Source organism: Euwallacea similis, chromosome 19, assembly GCF_039881205.1.
Source record: "Euwallacea similis isolate ESF13 chromosome 19, ESF131.1, whole genome shotgun sequence".
In the NCBI taxonomy this organism is placed as follows: domain Eukaryota; kingdom Metazoa; phylum Arthropoda; class Insecta; order Coleoptera; family Curculionidae; genus Euwallacea; species Euwallacea similis.
This window is the reverse complement of record NC_089627.1, coordinates 2789318-2812853: the sequence shown is the minus strand read 5'-3', so window position 1 is coordinate 2812853 and position 23536 is coordinate 2789318. Positions and strand designations below refer to the sequence as shown.

At 35.3% G+C, this 23536-nt stretch overlaps 2 protein-coding genes across 5 annotated transcripts in view; both read left to right on the top strand.

The window, feature by feature from the left end:
• Positions 1–23536, top strand: part of Fas3 (fasciclin 3) — a 164073-nt gene that overhangs the window by 67438 nt on the left and 73099 nt on the right. The window lies entirely within an intron of this gene.
• The window catches only part of LOC136415142 (CXXC-type zinc finger protein 1-like), a 140886-nt gene continuing 135231 nt past the window's right edge, over positions 17882–23536 (top strand). The window contains exon 1 of the mRNA XM_066399588.1: positions 17882–17887. The gene's annotated coding sequence lies outside the window, so the exon portion shown is untranslated. The remainder of the gene's footprint in view (positions 17888–23536) is intronic.

Here is a 23536-nt window from a genome sequence, read left to right as displayed (position 1 = left end):
TGGAAAGCCCGAAACACTAAAAGCCAGTTCTTTATCTGCGTGGCTCTCGCTTAAAACCACAAGATCACAAAACTCTCCCCAAAGCCAAGCTGCAAATTCTATTTAAATAGAGCTCTCTGAATATCTAGCTTAGTTTACTCGGGTCTCGAATATTTAAGCAGATTATTTTTTTTATTGCGAAGAAACAATTTAGAGCGTACCTAGTATTTCTCATTCGAATGAAACAAGCAGCGAAACAAGCATTGGGCGAGATAAATCCAGAACTAATTACCCTAATTTCTCAAAATTCTTAGTTTAACTGGATTCGCCAACATCGCTATCGATTCTCATAAACTTTACTTTTAAAATTAAGTTTATCTCTTTAAATAATCTCTTTAGGTTTGGGTTGGGAAAGTCAAGCGGTTACATTAAGATTGCAACTCGAGAATTAAGTTTGACGTGAAAGTTTGTGGTCGGACGAGTTTTACTCGATGACGATTATTTCTTTGAATTTTCTTTTGAAAGTTGGAAGGTTTATTAGAAGTTTTTCTTCGTTAGTTAGCTCGTTAGTCGAGTTAGTTCATTTTAAAGACAACTGATGACTTTCGTCGTAGATGCACCATTCGTTTAGATGATTTTACTAATCTCGGGTTATTTAGACCATATACAGGGTGTCCTCAGATGGGATTGCCTATGCCACAAATTAAAATAAAAACAATTGAAATTTTGAATTTTGACAATTAAACTAATTCTAAGCAACTTCGTCAAGTAACATTTTGCATAAAAGTAAGAAATAGTTAGTTTACTCTTAAGTCAAAACCATGTTTTGAAATATTCCGAGCTTCCCGTATAAGAAAATAATTTTTTTCAGTATGCAAGGTGTTTTTGGAACAAGTAAAAACTTTTATGACAAGTGATTTTTTGTTGAAAAATGCAAAATTTGGTCCATTTGTGGTATAAGCAACCCCATCTGAGGACACCCTGTGTATATTGCCTTTGTTGTTTTTTAATTTTAAGTCTAAACAAGTGGTAAGACCTTTGAATTATTAAAGCTGGATCAGCGTACTAATGCACCACCTGTCTAAACGGCTTTATGTCGTTTGTTTTTTGATTCGAGTTTAAATAAAGGAAAAGGACCCTTTGACCGACACGTAGCAACCACCACTAGTATCGCGTAGCGGCTCGTTGCCGGCTTTGTCACCCTTTTTTAGTATTTTATCGCTATTGTTTATCACATAGGCTTAACTAGCACCTCTTGTATCCTGTAGTGGGTCGATGTCGGCTTTGCCATCTTTTTGTTGTTTAACTCGTAAATCATCATTTTTTTGTACTAATAAACCTTAACTAAAGTAGGGAACGTTGTTGGTTATTTTATTCACAAACAATGTCTCTGAGACTGCGAACTCAGGATGGTCCAAACATGAAGCATCCAGATCATAATTATCTTGATGGTTACTTGTGGAACTACCTCATTTCGACTAACGAGAAGTACTTCCGGTCACTTATACTGAACCAATCCACTAATATACATTATGGTCACTTCGAGCTGGACAAGACATTTTGGTTTTTCAGCCGGACGAAACATGAGAAATTCAAATTATCGAAAGAAGGGGCCAAAGACCTACTGGTGTTGGGTGCGTTATAAAAAGTGAGAGCTGTTCTTAAAAGAACTGGATCCTAGTAAACTTTAACAACTTTGTTTTATTTGTTTTGGAAGTTGCATTAAATAAAATTCGAAGCAGGTATCCTGCACAATTGAACGGTGATTTGGAATCGAAATTCCGAAACTAGATGATTCACTTCTTTGTTTGAAACTTCCCACAGCCGATTAACTAGAGCGGATAACTGTGGGAATGTTGCCTTGGAGATCCTAGATGAATTTCCAATAAATGTGTTAATTATTTTAGGTAAATCCAGAAATTGGAGGAGTTGATGCTTGTTATTTCCATTTCCTTTTTTTTCTTTTGTTTTCTAGGCTACATCCGGCGGCTGTCTTTGGGCATACACAGCATGACGTGTGCATAGATATTTTCTACACACACATGCCTGATGAAGCCAACAAGTAGAAGTTTAGACTGAATTAATTTTAATTTAACAATACAGCAATATGTTTTTTTTACAATATAGCAGAAAATTGAAGTAGTTTGTATGCATCTTGCACAATGAAAAGTATCATCTTCCTTAGCTGAAACTTGAGGGTACAAGATCAGAGAGACAGAGATGAATTTTATGACGCATACAGACATCAAGGAGAAGAATTAGAGAAAAATTTCCTCTCTTTTTACAATGAATTCGTCGTAGGTAAATGACTTGAAGAAGATAGTGGGACTATTAACATTTTTATCCTTCTTTAAAAATAATCTGCTTCCCATAATCTCTGTTGAAGTTTGTGGAGCATCCCCATTAGCAGAAGAGATTTTTCACGAGGTTATGACTCGGTTATTGAATCACTCTGGTGATATCCAGTTACCAGAAAATAGTAAAAATTTAAAGCAACAGAAATAGTAGGGAATAGGAATAATTGTAATCGCTGCTGTTCCTTTGAGACTTCACCGTATCCAATTCGTTTAGAAAGGCTTTTACAAAAGGGACTATTGAAGATGTTCCATTCGAAATATTTTTTTCTTAACAGTGTAAGGAGTCCTTAGATGTTTTTAATTTAACTTAAAATATTATTTGCTTAACAAATAAACAGAGAAACTCTCATCGTTGATCGAATTTGCCTCCGATACTCTTGTGATTTTGTCGACTGGCGGCAAATTCCATCAAACGAAAAAACAAAAACAATATGTCGTTTGTTCGAAAAACAGGGTGCACATGTGGCACACATCGTTTAATTAGCTTAGCCTCAATCAATCTTTTGTGCCGATCCCGACATGAGAGAATTAAGCGATTTTGTTGGGAAATTTTGCCGCGAGCCTGTTTGAAAATAAATCTACCACTGACCAAAAATATGATTTGTTTTATTTCAGTTCTATACTCTCATACACCGCTGTTATAGTAGCAATATCTCTGCCAGTAAATCATGTAAAATGTTAATTTATTGCATTATAAGTGCATATATTTTGAGAAGGGACCTAAATAGGAGCAATAAAAATAACACAGCTTTGCTTTTCTGCCTCCGAAAATGGAGCAATTTTCTTAATAAGCCTCATACATCTTTATAATTTTGACGTCCCCCCTTGAGAGAGTATATTTTATCCTACATCAAGCCAATCGATTTTGCCTTCTTTATTCAATTTTAAGCCTAATCAATTATATAATGTGATTCCCTCAACCAAACGCTCTAAACACTTCCGTGCTAGACCTAAAAAGATAAAGCTCGGATTTTATAGTCCGTTTTCCCTAAAATAGCCATCCTGCATCCCGGGGATAAATATGACAGGGATTTATTTGGAAAATTTCAAATGATTTATGACTGGGATTCTGGTGAATTTTCGGCAACGGAGGTCAACAACATCGATAGAAAACCGAAGTTTAATGTAACTTTTTGTAAAGGTCTCGGTAAACTACTTCTTTGTTGAAACAAAATGGAACATTTCCAGGTAAGAGCGAGCTTGATTAACAATTTTTCCTTAATACTGGGCGCTTAATTATGCTCCGCAAAAATTGCACGATTTAATTGGATATTCCCCGCTATAGTTCAGCGAACATCAAAAGTGAAGACTAAAACTTCTGCTGCTGCTGGCTCTACAGAACGTGAATTTTTAATTAAACGCCACGTTGCGAAACATCCTTTGTTGCATCTTAGTTTTCCGTAAAATTAATGCAGGAATATTAATAATGTCACAATAAAGTAACACTAACGAGAATGTCTACAAAAAGGCGAAAGTCTCCATAAAGTTGGACACCAAACTGTCTAGGCTCTATAAGGTATAGGTAGAGAGACTTTCAAGTCAAGCGTTTCGAAAGGCTGGATATAATCGAGGAAGATCCGAAGTATATCCGATCATCCGATCCGATATTTGAAAAATTTTTATATGTATATATTGCAGGCACTAACTTGCGATCCCGCATATAGACTGGGCTTGAAAGTGTCTACTTGTATATGTGAAAAAGTGCATTGCACCTTATCGATTAATTTAGAGCAATATGCATGAGTGCACGAGTGCTTTTTTCAGACCCAGAGTCTATTACTGTGGTTACGATCATTTGCCTAACAGTGAAACATTTTTCAGCGTAGACCAGAGCAATGAATGAAATTCTATGCCCAGCATGTAAACACTAAAGAGCAATTTCATTATTATGTACCCGTGAGGGAGTGGATATAAGAACAAGCTCAGCCTTCTACTGGAATCTTGCACCTAGCCTACCTCGTTACCTCCCTAAGGGTTGGTGGTTCAATGGATGGTTGGATTTTGCCATTAGGGTGAATCCAATTTCACCCATCACTTTGACCAATTAAATCCCATCATGCTTTACAATGTGGTGCACACTTTTAGCATTCGAATGCAGAACTTGCCCTAGGGCTGCTTCGTTGTTAAAAGAATAGCAAAAAGGATATAATTTCCCAGAATATACTTGCTCGGTACAAACAACGGGGGAATCCAGTATCGGGCAAAAAGAATAGAGTCAGAAGGAACATGCGCGAACGCTAAAAATTCCGCTGGTAAATTACAGGGTGTGTTGCAAATTTTATTTTTAATAGTCCAATGAAAACATAAAAGTGTTTTATTCTGTTTTAATTCTTTTGTTTTATTCTAATTCTGGAGGTCGGAACGATGAAGTCCACAATAAACTCACAAAAACAAGTGCCCGGCAAGGAAATTACGTGCCTACGAGGCCGGGAGTTGGAAATTAACGATGTAAATGACAGTTTTGCAGCGCCCTCGCCTAAAACGACAATTAAATTTCCAACCTCAACAAATCCGTTTCCAACTTCGTAGCGGTAATTGGACATAATAAGCCGAATTACAGCAATTTGGTAGAAGGAACAAGACAAAACGTAAACTATGACACCGAGACACGATGTCTTGTGGTGTTGACTGAAACTTTTCGTTGGCTAAATAAATAAGAAGAAAAATTTTCCGCCATATCTTGTTTACTTGCGGCTCCTTAGAAATTAATTTTTCGTGACTTCGGGCAAACTTTCTCATCCGTTTAATTATTTAGCAGGACTCCCACAACTTTTACGTGAGTTTTTTCGGACGGGATTGTGCTTTGAAATTTAACCATAAGGCCGCTCTTCGCGGGAAGGGATAAAGAAATTAAGTATCAAGCGCAATTTATCCTGGTAACAATCAGATTAGTTTGATGCTAATAAAAGGAGCATTCGAAAACGTAAAATATATGGCAAAAGTTAGGTTAACAGAGTGCGAAATAATGGATGTCAAGTACAGCCTACAACAGCATCGCACCAACTTCCGTCGCCTTTCTAAACAATGTGTTTCGTAATTTATAGGCTCCCATTCACTCCGAGCGGCTAAGTCCTTTATGTAATTTAATCATTGATAAACCTATGGGATATTAGGGATCTTTGCCCGAAATAGCAGCACCCAAGACGAAGAGGGACTTTAGGAAGTTTAAAATTTTCTTCCATTATTCATTTGGAGCTTCAAAAAAGGGAGGCTTTAAACTTCCCTCTATGTAGGCCTTTCAAAGAAAATTTAATAAAAATTCCCCCGGAAATTGGGAGAGCGCCCGTTCTGTTTATTCACTAACAGACTGTCTGGATATATACATACATTATGCATACATCTAACATATTACGCAGCTCTGTCGCAGTTGCCAAAAGAGCGAGCTTTAGTTTTCCGAACAGAGCCAACATTGGATGGCATTGCAAGGACTTTCTCGGAATTCCTAGCATTTTTCCATTGTAGTATTTTTGAGCTTTTTATTACGGATAATTCATAGAAAGAAGCAAGCTGGCGAAGTTATCGTGAAAGAGTTTCGTCCAAGGTTGCCCAAAGTTTACTTCGACTTTCTACTTTAGTTGCGAGGATATTGATCTTTGAATTTAATTCATTTAATAGAAAGAGTAGGGCCGAAATAATTGTTGAAATTTCTGAGACAATAAGTCGCCAAATTTGCCATTGCCAGGCTTTAATATTTATGCCGTGTTGTCCAGTAGATCTGCTTACACTATACCGATTTGCGGCCGGTAAATCTAACGTTACAATACCTGAGCCTATAGTGTTTGTTTACCGAACTTGTGATGTAAACAACCTCCACTCGACCTATTGAATATCCGTTTCTCACTATTTTTTTAAATTTTAGGTAAAAAACGGTGCATCTTCACATTGCAAGAAACAGGTAGTCTGAGTGGGTGAGTAGACAACACAGTTTTTCAAATAGAGAAGTTTAATTTTCCATATCCTAAAATCAAGGTAAACCTGCTACAAAGTATAACTTTTAAATTTTGTTATGAGTATAACTCTTAAGATGACTTCAGTTTTCTTTGGAAACACAAACCTTCGCTTCGAGTTTGGCTCCGGTTTACTAAAAAATTTTTCAAACTTTTCTATCCAGGTCAGTTTAAGTTTCTTCAAGATTTTCCAATATTTTTGCTGTCAGCTGGCGCTGTTTATGTTTTCTGCTTATGACAATTCAAGTTCTTTCAAAAGGTGCATTTCCCGCTAATGTTGGTGTGATTTACTTCACAATTTTCAAAATAGCCTTTTCAGTATTTTCCCAAAGTGCTTTTCTGGTCAATTCTGGCTACTGTTTATTAACCGATTTTCTGCGAACATCAATTAAAGTTTCCTCTAAATTCACGAAATTCCTTTTTCAGTCCGTGAAGTGCGCCAAGTTATCTTGATCTTACTGGATCAATACCTGGACAGTCATTTGGGAAGTTGGTTTAAATTTATCAGGGCCTTTAGTGTAATTTTTACTACAAGTTAATAATCCAGATTCACTCAAACGCAATTGTTTCGACATCTCCATTACATAACAAAATTGCTGGTTTCCATAACAACTCTTGTCGCTTGCACCTTTCCTACTTTCAGGCGGTTTAGCAGCAATGGCGAAAATGAAGAAAAAGGCTGCTTTATGGCCCATTTAAAACTACTTTTCGTCCTCGAAGCACGGCACTAACTTACTTCCTCGTAAGTTTTCTTTTGCTTTTATCGCCTGTTTCACCTTTTTGTTAAAAGGTAAGCACTGTATTTTAACTACCGTTTTATAGGTGAAACTACAAATTTACTTTTACTATCGAACGAGAAGCACGATTTCGTCAGTTTTAAACAGTAACGAAAGTATTACATGTGTGTTTCTTTAACGCCCCTCGCGAATCCATATTTTGGAGTTATAGGCAACATTAGACCCCACACACAAGTTATTAATTTAGTTCAATTCAAACCACATGATCGCTTAATTAAAACAGTTGAATAGAATAGTAGTTTTACAATAAATGGTTGGAGAAGTTGCTGCTTTGTTTGAGCATGAAACAGCCCGTGGCCATATTGTTTTCTCTTTCGTAATACTATATGCATACGGCCGCAACAGCCCGAGCCTGTTACAATAAGAGCATAACTACAATAATTATAACTCTGCAAAATTTTATTTACCAATTAACCCAAGCTATTAAGTTTAATGTTGTAACTGAAGGGTAAAAAAAGGGGTATATCTAAATGACTAAGTATATGTAAAAAGGTATCAAAGCGAATAGTCTCTCGCTCTCCTTTAGAAAACGCCGCGTATAAAATTGAGTGTCAGCAGTTTTGAGTTCTCGCGTACGAGGACGCTTCGAAAACTGCACACATGTGTTGCACAGCTTAATTAAACTTACCAACTTGCATACCGCTTTGTGACGTCACACCGCTGTAAAAGCGTTATACGCGTCATAAATGGGGTTCACTTCGCGATTAAGTGAGGCTCAGCGTCATGAGACGTTCCATGGGCAGTGTAGAAACACGATGAGTGTTTAAAGTCAAGTACTGTTTCTGAGATGTCTTTACCCTACTTACAGGAGAACAATACTGGCAGACGCTGAGGTTCGAAATTTCACTGAAACCTTCATAGATAAAACCGACATATGAAACTACTGTGAGCCTTTTGAGACATCTGACTGCAAGAACTCATAGACTCGAGCACTCTGCGTTTATTAAACGCACTCTGCGACCGTAGATTTTATCTATACTGTACTTGTCACGTTCACTATATTAAAATAGTGTTTCTTTATTTTTGCATTGTAGTTTTAATATTTTAAAAGTGGCTGAGACCGTTGCTATTTTAATTATGAAATAATCTCTTTTTGATGAAATTTTATGTAGTTAATCTAGATCTCGACACTGAACATGTTCGAGGTAATCACGAAATTTTAATGCGGTACATGTCACGGGTAATTTTCTGGCGTTTTGCGGATTACTGCTCCCTAAGCATTAAGTGGCTTTATATATATAAAAGCGTCTAGTGAAAACCATGTGCAATATTAATAATTGATTTGCAAGCGCTACTGCTCCCGTCCTTATTAATAATCCCTATATAATTAAGCAATCATTTTGCTAGATAATTAACTCGTATTTAAAGGCATAATGAAACTTCAAAGATGCACTTTAAACAGTACATAGTTCCGGCAAAAGATTTAAATTATTAAAACTTGGCAGTCACGAAATATACATGAATAAGGTACAAAAGGTCATTATCGAGAAATATGAAATATGAACAAACTTTACCAAGTAAGAACCCGAATGGGTAAACCACCGAAATTACCAACTGGAATAGGTGACGATTCCCCAAAATATACAGGGTGTTTCAATATATTCTTCAGAGAAATTCCTATAATAATAAACAAAAATTGCTGGAATAATATATTTTTTATTTGCGGAAAATATACAGGGTGTTCGATTGATCATGCACATGCGATGTTCTTGAAAACCAAGAATTCAATACAATAATTTTTCAAATAAAGTTTGTTTAAGGTAAAGGAACGCTTCTTTGGACATAATGTTTTTCTAAAAAACTGTCTAACTGTAGAAGGTCTTTTCAAGGTCATCCACATTTTTTTCTAACGGAAACACTATATTTTTTTGACAAAAATGGATACAGTACTAATAACTGAAAAACATTTGTTTGAAAAATTTTTCAATTCAAAGCTTTTTTAAGTAGTTTATTCAAAGAAATAATCAATAATTAATAAAGGCATGGAACAACAACATAAATGTTTTCTAATCCAATATTAAACAAACTACTCGGGAAATTAGTACTCAAACATTATTATCTGTTCATGAATTGTTTAAAAAACGTATTATAAAGTATATTGAAGTTGGTGGAAGAAATTTTGAATATTTATAGAATTAAAAATTTTTTATGTTGTTCCATGCTTTACTTAATATTTGATTATTTCTTTGAATAAACTACTTAAAAAAACTTTGAATCAAAAAAATTTTCAAACATGTTTTTCAGTTTTTAGTGGTGTATTTAGTTTTGTCAAAAAAATATAGTGCTTCCATCAGAAAAAATGTGGATGACCTTTTACATGACAGTTTTTTGGAAAAAAATGTCAAAAAAAGCGCTCTTTTATCCTAAACAAACTTTATTTAAAAAAATTTTCTAGTAAATTCTTGGTTTTTGACAAAATCTCATGTGCATAATAAATCGATCAACCTGTATTTTGAAGATTATTTTCTGCAAAAAATTCCGAAATGGGTCGTTACCGAAATACCATCTTAGAAGTAAAATATTTTATATCTTAGTTTACAACGTATTTTATTTTTTGGGATGAATATCTTAAGGATATATGCGATGTGATATCTTTATCTGAACCTGATAATAGACAGAGTTGTTTTTTGTTAACTGTTATCTATTAGGAGATATTAGCCTTAAAAGCTCAAAGCAATTATAAACCTGTAAATTTAGAGTTCTAATTGAGTATATCACTAATAGTAGTACGTAATCCAAATTTGGACTTATCACTTTACAAATTCTAAAAGCTGTAAAGAAAATTGAGAACCATTTTTAAACTTAACACCCTATATTTAGATAAGGAACTATTTCCGGAACTACGTCAATGGAAAGTTTTTTTCGTATTTGTGGATGTATGCAGTCTGCCTTAGAATTCTCTGAGGAGCATTTTTCAGCACCACGTACTGAAAGGGGGGAAGGAGTGAATTCCGGACGTTGGGATATATTACATACGAAAATATTGGAAAAAATCGTATATCTATTCAGTGCGGTTGTGAAATTCTTATGACCCCCACACCTCATATCCCTCGGCGCTGCGCGCTTCGGGATTTGAACCTGGCCTTCAGGTAATAATAAGGTACTCCACAACTTTGGTGTACAATGTACTATTACGTTCTTACAAATTGGGGAAAATTTGCACCCAAATTTCGTGACTACGAGGCATATATCAACAAATTAATACAGGGTTTTTGGACCATTTTCCTGGCAACCTACACGGGATACAATATATAATTCAATTTGTTTTAGCATAATAGGACCTTGGCGTAAACAATCTGAACACATGCGACGTATAATATGTACCTATGCGTTACATACGTCAAAAATTCGAAGGCTCGATTAATATGTAGAACTGTAGGTAAGCACTGAACGCAGGGCGAAGACCTAGTTTCATTCCTTTGAAAAGAATGAACTCCTTTTTGGGGCGCATAGAATCGGGCATTACAAATTCACATAGAGCCACGTCTACTGATAAAATCAGATGTATAATTTAGGCCTCTCTTCGCAACCGGCCTACACACACAAAAGACAGATAAATAAATAGAGTTGGACTGGGTCTAAAGACGAGATTACACCTTTCTTGAATTATTAACGGAGGATTATTTGCTGAAACAACGAGGGCCTCACTAATGCGGCTTACAGCTGATTGTATAGTTACTCTGATAAATGAATAACGCGTTACAGGAGCATTAATATTATTAAGACACAACAGGAGACATTGGGGGAGGTTAGATTAGTTCCTTGTAATGCTTTTAGACACTGGAGGATCGTGCCGGAATTTAATCCTTTTACCTTCGCAGTTTAGTTGGGATGTTATCGATCTGAATGTTTGATGCTATCATTTGGTTGTATTGTTCAATTTTCCGAGCCAAAACTTGCAGCAAAGTGCCTAAAATTCTAATGTTTTCTTATTACTTTGAAAATATCTTCTCCAGGGCAAATCTTCCCAGTCTTGAAGCGGGACTAAAACTAATATTTCTCCTCCTTGGTTAATTTTTATTTACCTTCCGAAGCTGGCAGAAGCGGCCTCGTCGGCAGCGTTCAATTATTGTTTCCGTCTTCGTTTCCGACAGAACGAGTCTATTATCAATGTTCACCTGGCCCAGTGGCGCCCCTCGCCTGTCACTCTTACAAATTTACGATCGTCCGAGACTCCGGGAAAACCCGGAAAAAAAGTGATTTAAGTTCTTGTCGAAAAGTCTTAAGAAACCGCCGTAAGGCAAACGCCCACACATCTTTGGGAGATTCTTGGGAAAATTATCTCGGATTCTCCTTCGAGGTGGCTTTTAAAGCAACCCCGATGGAGAGTTATTTCCCAAAATAAGCTGTGACGTAATTTCCTTGTCCCAATTAAAATTTAATTAGTGCTATGGGTAATCATATAGGGCTCGCTAATGACGGGTATCAAATTGTGTTTGATTTTAAGGATACGCCTTGTACGCCCTTGGATTTCGTAAACGACAAAAATTAATTCGCCCGGCAGGAAAGCAAAAAAGAAAACAACCGGCGAGGCTCCCTTGAGGCGGAGGGGATGTTTTCATTTAGCTGTTGGGTGCAAATAAAAATTAGCGTCAACGGAAAAATATTATAATAATTAAGTAAGTGTTGCCGACTGAGAAATAAGAATGCTGATGCTCGGTTGGGGGCGGCTTTATTGTTTGCCGGCTTGCTCATTATTTGTGTTATTCATTAGTCCTTTGCTTGTGGAAGTTACTAATATAAGGAAAACTACTTTAATGATTTGATGACAATTTAATTATATAAACCTAAAATTAAGACATTAAAGAAAATTGATAAATAATGATCGAACTGAAAAGCCAGTGTTTCGCCCAAAAATGATGTACGACCCTGCAACAATACAAATATCTCGTAGCCTCACGACACAGAGAGAATATAATCACAGAACCTATATTTATCACAGAATGCTCACTTACCTAAATGCCCGACTACGTCTTTGATAACTCAACTGCCCCTATCTCTTGCCTCGCACACTTGCTGGAACCGACGAAAAAGGCAACTTTATTTACTTTAGCATGCTATCGGATGATAAGCGGTAAATCGGTGGCGGAAATGTGAATACCTGGTCTGTTCAGCGTGCTCTATGATCTTAATAGATGAATGTCCCGTTGCTGATTGAGCTTTCTATTAGCGTACAGCGCTTGTAAAAAATTTTGCAACACGTTGATAACTTTCATAAACCTGATATTTTTCAAAAATGCTTAAACACACTTAATTTTATTTTAAAAAGGCATTTAATGCGTTATTTTCGATGTTCAAATTTTCCACTCCCATCTAGCTACACCTATCAACTTTTTATTTTCAAATGGAAAAGTACCCATTGCAGTTTATCGAATGAAAGGTAATTCAATAAGGGATACAACAGTATACTCAGAACTAAAATTGGATCCACAGTTTCTTTAAAAAATAAAATTATTAAATACAAAATAAAGTAACTCACTATTACATCAAACAAAATCGAAATTCCTACAATAAATGCTGAAACTGAACTCCAGCAACAATTTGGCAATGACTCGGTCGTTTCTCGATCTCTGTTATGCAATTATCCGGTATTGCTTCTGTTTTTAATTCTAATTCTGTTTGAATTCTAGGATGTAAACCATCTAAATTTTGTAATCTACTTTTGTAAATGGAACTTTTTAAATGACTCTACAAAAAAAATTGAGGTGCCTAAGATCTGGAGATGGTGGCGACCATTCTGTTTCTCATATTCTATCGATCCATCTCCTAGGGAAAATCTTATCAAAATATTCTCTCAGCCATAGCATAATGTGGTGATGCACTATCTTGTTGGAACCAAATATTATTTGTTACTTGTTCCCCATTTTTTTCGGGAAAAGTTGCAGCAATTAATAGAACCATTTCGTTTTGCAATAAATTCAAATATGATGCGTTGTTCAAGTTCCCCTCTGTGAAAAATAGACCGATGAATTGGTGGTCGATTATACCCATCCATACATTGAGTTTTTGCGGATGTTGTGTATGCAAAGTCTGCATTCAATGAGGATTATTTGTAGGCTAGTAGCGACAATTATATTAATCAATAGATCAATTTAAGCAAAACGTTGCTTCAGCCGAAAATAAAATTATAGAAAAGAACCTATTATCCTGAATGCCTTTTTCTTGCATTAATTCACAAAATTCCATCCTGTGACCAAAATCTTCAGGTGTTAACTCTTCAGTAAGAGTAATTTTATATGGATGAAAATTTTCTTATTTTGAAAGATTGTTTACTAATTTTGCAGATGCATTAAATTCATCGGCAAGTTTGCTCGTAGAATGTATGAGGTTTTCATCGGCAGATAAATTAATGTCTAGTGCTTTATCACAACCAGTTGCTGTTCAAGGTCTTTCACATTTTGGAGCAGCTTTCGCACTTCAGTTTGTTGAAATTTTTTATTAATCGACCAAACTACACTTCTGCCAATAGGTCGGTCTGGATAGTTCTTATTATATATGAGACACATCTCTTTATAAGTTGTTTTGCGATCTTCATACTTTCCATACTCTCAATTCTTTGCTTCTGAGATAAACGATTCATTTTTTTCAGATTCTAACTATGATAGATGGCTAACAACTGAATTCGACTACTAATGAAATCTATGAAAACCAAATTATTTTGTATCTAAGAAATTGTTTATATTGAAGACGATTTGAAATTTCTACGTCTTATTGTCATTATTTCACTCTTTTTCAACGTGAAATCAGAATGGATTGTCTATCTAGGAAGCAAAGATTAAAATTTTTAATTTTTTTAAAATATGAACTTTGTTCTATTTTTTTAATAAAACTGTAGATCCAATTTTAATTCTGAGTATACTGTTGTATCCTTTATGGAATTACCTTTTATTTGATATACTACAATGGGTACTTTTCTATTTGAAAATAAAAAGTTACTAGGAATAGGGGTGAAAAATCTGAAGATCGAAAATAATGCATTAAATGCCCTTTTTAAATAAAATTATACATGTTTAAGCATTTTTTTTAATATCGGGTTTATAATAGTTATAAATATGTTACAACACTTTTCTCAAGCGCTGTATATGTTTGGTTATAACATCCTCCCATAAGAATTTACGTGGATGTGCTAAGTGAATCGAAAGATTCACCTTAAAAAATTGCTGCAAATTCGTTTTTACTTAACTCATCGCTCAACTTGCCCTCAAGCAATGAGTTGTGAACAACCTATTGTCTTGAAACTGAATAAAAGATGGATGAGACACAAGAAACTGGATATTTTGAATAAATATTCATTATAGTTATCTGTTTTTTAATTTTCTTTTCTCCTGAACTATTAGAAGATATTAAAATCGTAATGTATGGAATCTATCTTCAAATCTACCATACATCCTACATATAAAGAATGCATATTTCAAGTCATAAGTTCCAGGCAAACTTGGAAGGCTTATTGAAATATATAAATTTAAATATGATGAAGCTTTCATAGGGCTGTAAGTGGCTGAAATATCCTGAAGACCTGAACTAACCTGAAGATATATAAGGAATTGAAAAGTCATTTAAAGGTTCCTTAGCCCCATACAATGCTTATTGTATTAGAACACTGTAAGATAAGGAAGACAAATCCACGTTGATCCTCACTCTATGATAAGGCACCAATAATGCATCAAATGAATTAAAGTTCAGTAACAGCTCTATATTGTACCCTTGCATTCACAATATTACAAAATTGAAATATCAAGTTCATCGAGCACTATTCCGGAAACAAATTACTCATAATTAAATAAATGCCAAACGAGCGTTTCAAGGGCCTGGCTTCATCGATCTTCATTAATACTGGGGGGCCCAATTTGTATGTCGGGACTAATCAAATCCTAACTTAATCAGCCAAATAAGGACCTTGTAGCGTCTGTTTACAACGGAGATATACAAGCATTGATTTTCAGTATTTCGATGGTTCCAGCAATTTATATCTATACAGGGCAGGAGTTCTTCCTTCAATATGTTCCAATGCTTTTTGATTAGCTAGTTAAGTAATTTTCTCGAATTAGGAATCGACTTGGGGTTAGTGCTGAATAACACATTTATCATCGCACTATTGTCATTAACCCGGCGTTCTAAAAAATTATAAAGCATATCAGTCATTCTCGATCATAATCAATTAAAGTAAGCCATTAATGCTCTGGTTTATATTGAGCTCCAATTTTGATTTTAATGGTAATTGTTATAGCATAATGGAGGTTTAATTAGTGTGCCAGAAATGTGGATTTAAACGTAATCATAATGGACATCCGATGGAAGATTATTCCTTGCTCTTAACACGTGAAGGGAGGCTTTTTACGAGTCTATCTTAATTCTGTACGTCCAAGTAGTGATATATTCCTCCTTCTCTGTCCTCTGCTAATGACCTCCCAATGACGTCACTAGCATCGCCATTTGTCAAGCATGGCCTGATTCTGTAGATAGCATCTTTGAACGTTTCTTACAAGCTTACTTTAAACGCTTAGGCATAAAGCTAAACTGTTCTTAATACTTATATAATATTCAATTTGCATGACCGAATCAATTGGATTTTATGTAGTAGCGAGCGGCAGCAAATTGACTCTAATTTTTCAAAGTATCCAAGATTTTATCAGTTTAGACGTTTTGGTCAATATTAAAAATTAAAGCGCAATAAGGGCGATTTTAGCCTCCCGTCTCTTTCACCACGTTAAGCGAAGACGATTGAGTTGGGGCTCTGTCATCGCCATAAATAACGTTTTCTGATATAACGGCTTAAGGAGGGATTTGTTTCATATTGCTCGGTTATTGAAAGTAAGTCCCATGACAAATTGGAAGGGATTACTTCTCTAACCCTCCGTTGCTGTGATGAGCCAGGTACGCTTTATATAATATTACCTACTTTATCTTTGTTTTTCACCATCGGTGCTTTAGAATTTTCAGTTGATTAACTTACGTCGCTCTTCAAATCCTTTGCTCTTAGTACAAACTCTAATATTTCCTTCTTTCATTTGTGAATATTCTCGCACTAACAGTTTCCGCTAAAGGTGTCCTCTATCATTCATGCATACATCAACGTATTTGACACATCTTAGCGTCTACACGTTTTTGAACGTTGCGAAGAATTGGAAAGATCTCAGTTTTAGTTAGATTGGCTAAAACAGGATATAATGTGAAAGTTCGGTAAAACGTCTGTACCCAGGTACCGAGCACTCACCTTACAGATAATCCTTCCGTGAGTCTCGTTAATAATTCTCGTTAATGGTGAATCCTTGCTTTGAAAATTTAATTTTTCTTTGAAGACATTTTGATTTATTGAAGCTTCGCAAGTTTTCTACCAGTCACTGATAGTCGCAAATGATCGCGCAAATAATTTTTCCAAAGCCATCAGTCTGAGTTAGTATCCATACCGCTTATAGTTGTGTGGTTTGCTAACTATGTTATAGTCGAATCAATGGATCTTTGCGTGCACGTCATCAACACGCCGCCATTAATATACATTTAATGAAGTCAATTGTCATTTCAGTGTCGCTGACGAGATAACTGTTATTGAAAATTTCACTCACCTCTGGATCTGCAGAATAACAATTGTAGGTACAGTAATAGACACAGAGAAATTTTATCGCGATAAAATTACTGTCAAAAATTCACAAACACGTAGCATTTGCTTCCTGTATTGCTCCTCGGAATATTTCTCGGGTTTCGAAAATTATGGATTATTTCATGCATTCATCATTCCTCTGCGACCCTATTATTCGGTCCCTTGAAATAAGGGTTTGCATATTTATATGGGCTTTGGGTTTAATTTATCTCTACCTAATTAAATAAATTTTGGCACCTCCTCAGTCATGACCACCGAACATATATTTAATATAGAAAGTTCATTTGGCTAAACGCTGGAATACGCACTTGATAACCGAACTTGACTGCCCCTATGCCTTGCCTCCTATACCCGTTGGAAGCAGCAAAACTAGCAATTCGATTTACTTTAACTAGCGATGAGAAGAAAATAACCGATGGAATTGTCAATGTACCTCGTCTTTGAATCCTAGCGGTCTTGTGCTTTGATCTGATGAGATCAAAGTTCTGAGGTCGACTGAAGTTTCTGTGGTAAATACAGTGTAGGTAGAATGAAATATTCATTTTCTGAGTTAGTTTGTTTCATAATATAGTGTATCACTATATTAGAAATTCAAATCAAGCCGCCATTCTGTCATGATAAATGGAAGTTGTTTAAGAAGTTGTCAAAACGATTTTGAGAAATGTCAGTTTAGCTGTGATTATGGAATATTGATGAAATATTTAATCTTTTTTGTGGCTAAAATTTATCTTAAGGATTGTATTATAACCATTCAACATCCATTTCTAGAGAGGTCCAGTGGCGAGTCGAATGAACATAATTAGGAAATAGGAACATAATTTTCGGAAGAAGCTTAACGCAGTCTTCATTCAAAGGGTGACGCCGGGGATGGGAAACTTTCGTTATTTGAATTGGGTTATTTGAATGAAGCAATTAAAAATAAATTAATTTATGTGTTTCCTCAAGATTCTATTGTTTGATTTTGGATTAAAAATTAATCATTTAAACGACAAAATGCATATTTCATCCTGCCTAATCGTATATACGGGGTGCTTCTTAAACATAAATTATAAGAATTTCAAAATAATGTATTTAGAGTTTTTTTTCTCAAATAAACCTTAAGAAAAGTGCCCTACCTAGTATAGTAATTATTTATGAAGGTGCTTGAGGTGGAGTTTTACAATTGAAATTAGCTGGAAAATAGTGACAAGAACATAGTTTCAAGTTTCAGTAACGTTCTTTTATCAAACGTTTCCGTCATAATGCCTTCGGTAATATTTTTTTGAAAAGTAGCACCTGTGGTCAAATGCTTGTGGCTTATATTAAAAAAACGCCCTGTATGTTCGGTGATCATAATCCAATTATTAAATAAACGCGGAGCGCACTGCACTGCAAAACAACTAATTTCGAAATTTTAATGTCGCACAATTCCAGTGGTTAACGTTGCATCTGCGATGCGATTATGCTACACCTGCTAGGAGTAACAATTAACTCGTTTCAAAGGCCGATTTATGTTGGATTTGGATTTATGATTTCAAGTTATTAATAATAAAGAAAACCGCCAACTCACATCCTATCATGCGCTGTTTCTGCGATTCATTGTCAAATAGCATGTTTTGAATATTTAGTGTGACAACGCCAACAGCCAATTTCAAATAAATACATTTCATTTTTCTATTACCAATTTCAATTAAAGTGGCGCTTTTGCCGAGCTAGTTACGAATAAAAGTGTAGCGGTATTTAGTTGCAAGATAACAGGTTCCTAAAATTTACTAACGCAACGGTTACATTTCTCCTTGCCAGTTTCTTCTCCTTATTCACGACTATTAATTTCAGCACCTTGTCAGTAGCTCTAGGAATTATTTTGCTATTTGGTTGTTATTTCTTACTTTTATCTTCTTTAATCATCAATTTTTTTTTAAAAGCGTGAAATTTTGGGTTTATCATTTTTAAGCGAATGAAGATCTCGATCAATTTCTCATGACCGCCAATAAAGCAGCAACTGGAGGCTCATGCAGAATAAAACTTGCAGGTCCAATGGTTTCAGTCACCGACTGAGTTATTTTCCGGCATAGTTCTACTAGATGAGTACTTTGTCTTCTTTAAATTCCACTTTATGTTGCTAAGTTGTCACTGTTGTGTTCTTTAGTCGATGAAAAAAGTCTAAACTCAAATTCTAACTGCATTTCAACTACCTCGTAACTCTCTTTGTTGACATTTAACGCGCATACACTTTATCCCTATTACAGGGCCATGTACTTCATCTTCCTTTTTCTTCGTCAGAGTTTTTTACATTTCTCGGTAATTACACATGTTCCCATTCCACAAAACATACCTTTCCCGTTTTCTGCTCACGAAACTCGTTTAATTTAAGGGCATCCATTGTCTTTGGCTTAATATGCCTCGACTGAAGCATAATAAGTTATCTCCAGGGTGTTTTGCGAATCAGAATGGAACGTTTTAAATCGCACAAAGGGATACGGATAGTGGAACTATCTCGTTGTCGCCAGTGCACTAGAAACGTCTTTTAAGCTTCCCTGAAGACTTGTTTTGGGTGATTCACGAAGAATGTAAGTTTTGCTAAGTGTTTCGGCGACTTGGTGCACATTAAATCGATCCTTTAGTTAGTAACCCAAACTCTTACCTCTTCTTTTATCTTTCGTCGTTAAATTTAATAGTTTCTAATAAACTTTTATAGTTACAATTTTTATTACTGCAGCGCAGAAACCCAAATGAGTTTCCGATTTTTACTGCCTACGTCATTGTTATTTCTGTCGGCCACTATATATTTACAACTTTGCGTAATGATAACATTCCCGAAACGATAACTGGCAGGTTGTCGACATACACGCAATCATACCGACGTCCGAAACATGTAAACGCCGCCTAAGTTACCTGTTCGTAACACAGTTGGAAATAAATCCTCTTTTTTCGTTTTCTGGAACTGCTCTCAAAACGCAAATCCCCCTTTTCCCTATTCCCTTTGTTGTTTAGAAGCCTATAAAAAGACTTCTTTATGGGGATTTGCCGGGTTTTCTACTCGTTCTAGGATAACTTTTAATCTCGAATTGGCAAAGATGCCAAAAAAACTTGTGTATCATAAGTGATACGGTTATGAAAAATGGCGCGAATGTAAGTTGCGCGATTATAAGAAGATAATGAAAAGAGCAATACAATTAAGATATTATTTAAGACATTGTTGGTTAGTTTGGGTGAGATCAGAATAGTAGGTATATTTTAAGGAAATTTTGAAAATATATTTTTTGGTTTTTTGAAAGTAGCTAAAAAAATTTTTTAATTCTTTTCAAAATGGTATCATACTGACCATTAAATCCTCTTTAACTTGCCTGTTTTACCATTTTTCTAGCTTTTATAGTTCTCAATATACCTATACATGCAGACCCAATTTGGACCATACTGTATACCTGATTTTGTTTCTACAATATGTATCAGAAAGATAAAACGGAACTTTGAAATTTTTGTATCATTTTAATTCAAATGCGGGCAACATTAGGGAGGTCAATTTCCGAAATTTACTATATATTTAAATGGGATTTATGTTCTACTCCACTCCAATGTCTGTTTAATTATTCCTGGTTAATTAAAATTTCAATTTCTGTGCTGGTGTAATAAAGCGACATTCAGTTTATACGTTAATGTTACGAAAAATATGGAAAGCAAAGTCGTTATTTAATACCGAAGAGCCCGCTTATCTCACATACACTTGAATAGAGTAACAGTAACACAAAAAGAAAATAAACCTGTCGATATTTCAGTGTGTCTGTTGTGCTGCAGAAAGCAGCGCCTTTAATATTTATCCTCGTTTTATATGGGAAAAAGACTTTGAAATCGTTTTAGGTTAGGTATTGTGCCGAGGGAATGTTATGCAAATATGAGACGTTTTCCTTTGGAGTTGGGAATCGTTTCGACATTGCTCGGAAAATTCCCCATTCCGGCGCAATTTCGATATATGGAGTAATGCCTAGAGTTGCCTCCCTTTTCGAGTAAAACTGGAAGCTGTTTAGCTAAAGGTAAATACCAATAGTATGCGATTTTAGGTATGAAATGCCTGAGGTAAGTTTCGAAAGCTGTAGCAGTATTGGGACCGGTTTTGTGGACGTTTAAATCCAGAATTTATAAGGTGTTTCACATCAGTCAAATTCTTGAATGAAAATTGTTTGTCTAAGGCCATCTCCTAAAAGAAAATATGTAATGCGATATATTACCGTATACCTTTATCTTGCTTATCTTCAAATTTACTTCCTGATTACTAATTTATTCATTTTTGTTTCAGGTAAGCAAAAAATCCTAGCTGTGCGCCACTTTTCTCTTAACGTTTTCGGTAAGTTGTGAACATTGATTCTTGTTTAATAATGATTGAATGGAAACGCAATGCACTTGGTGATAAGCCCCAAACCAAACTAAAAAAACTAAAAACTATAACAAACTGTAAACTTAAATCTCCTTAAACAACTTGATCAAGATTAGCATTTAAATGAGGAAAATTATTACTGGAAATTTCTTGAGGAAAGTTCGCAAACTCCGGCCGCAGCTTTTTGACCATTATTTTAGAAAACAACGAAGAAATTAGGTCTATTCAAGAATTCTTTAGAAGACGTAGTATTTATTGACGTTTTACCAAAAATTTTATCAAATTATGAGAAATTATCTGAACAAAAATAACATAAAATTCTCAGAACAAATGCTCTTTCCTAATGTTTTAACCGCTGACTGAGAACAAATTTAACTTTGCAAGTTACACCCTTGAACTTCCTTCGCAGTCTTGACTAACTGCGGTTTAGTAAGTAATGAGTCAACTTTCCATAAGCTTCGAGAATGAGATGGAAACCCCCCTACGTGACGGGGAATTCCTTTTTTGACCCGTAAATAATCCACGCTTGACGGACTCTTTAGATAACCTTAATAAATGCAGTCCTTTCTTTGGCGTGCAGTTTTAAAGAGGAGTCATTAAACTGCGAATGAAAGTGCCCTCTTACTCACTTTTTAATCCCGAGCTTTCCCTTCGGTGGCGCTTCCTGTCAACAAGGCAACAAAACATTTTTCAAATTAAACACGTACCGGCTAGAGGTGTACAAGCTGGGGGTTCATTTCCTATGTAAATTGCAAAAATGGGGGTTATTAGGCCCTTGTTTTAATCCTCATTAAGATTTCGGATAAGTTTTACCCCCTTTCAAGAGAGAAGATAAGTTGCTTATAACTTTACTCCATAGAGTGACGAAGGTTGAGAGTTGTGCAATATTAAATAGTGATCTGTTAAATTATAAGTGATACTCGACACCTCTTTCTTTTTAGTTTTCTCTGCAGTCTGCGGAAATTATTAGTATTTTGAAAGCCCTCAGGTAGAACCTTCTTGGAGCTGATGTTCACCATATATAAATCATTAGGTATTCTAGTGAAATTATGAAATTTGATAACTCTCCGCTTTTTTTACAAATGCCACTACAGAACATATTAGATATAAATTTATGTAACTTAATATATTTTAGTATAAATTCAAGATACACCTCTATTATATATAGTGTGTCCCAAAATAAAGATATCCAGCAGGGGGATCTCGTAAACGGTAATAGTTACAGACTTGGTTAAATGGGAAAAAAGTTGCTCAATCATGGGAGTAGTTTAACGAGACAAACAAATTTACAAAATTACTTTTGATTTGTGTACAGAAAGCGATACTTTACCGCACGCTCTTTGCCGTTGCGTGAACGATACGAAGCGGAGTTCAGTCAGCAATCGAGTGAGGTAAAGCAACCTTAATCAAATCGTTTGTCAATATAAGCAAATCGTGTTATTCGTTCCCTGTTTGTCTAAGATTTGGAAATGATTCAAGACGCAATCTATAATAATAATTTTCCAGGTTTATTATTATTTCTCAAGATTTATAAGTATGAGTGGTGTGATATAGAGTTTCTTTTAAGTTTTCTTTCCTACTGTCCATGTGGAACATAAATTGTGCCAACAAAGCACTGAATACTCCGCTGGAGCAGTTTGCGAGATATCGTCTCCGGACAGATGAGTTATGGCCAGGGCCGTGGAGGTTGCAACCTTAGCATATTTGTCACAGCTTGTCGCGGACATTGAATAAGCTTTACATGTATGGGGTAACGGAAAAATCACCCCCATGTCCACGAAAAGTTTTCCCCGGCTTAATAAAGGGCCTAAAATCATCACGAGTTCGCACCTTTTCCTGGCCAAGTTGCCGATCCATTAAGTTTCCCTTGGGAAGTCCTAATATAATCCTCAAGTTTTTTAATTAACTCATCCGGGAATTATTTTCCGTTTTCGGCAAGCGTTCGGATTTCCCGCTAATGAAAAAGAACTTTTCCCTAAGGGGATTTTTGTCCCTAAAACATTCGATATTCTTTCGAGATTCGTTCAAAGAGGCGACATTGTGACATCTGTTGTACAGTGCGGTCGTATTAAAAAAAACCGCAACACAGAAAGTTCAAATTTGGTGTTTGTAATTTTATCTACCGATGAGAACGTTGCAAAATTAACACAAATATGGAACATAACAAGCAATCTTATCAAAATTCTGTTAATTGATTGGTTTTCGAGATATTGACAGATCCAAAATATGTCAAAAGTTTTAACATAATGACATGATTTAAAATCGGAATAGAACATGTATTCCATCTTTTTAAGTGAACACCCAGCTGTCAGTTGTCATTTTTTGACATTAACTTGTATGTTAAAATGTATGTAAAAAATTCAGGAGTGATGCCTTCATTTACAACCTCACTGTATAAGGAAATAGACTATTCGCTAATTGGATGAGGCACGTGTCAAAGAAATACAGTTAACTCCGAGATTAATTTTCGAAATAAAACGATAAAAACTTGAATTAAACATGAATCT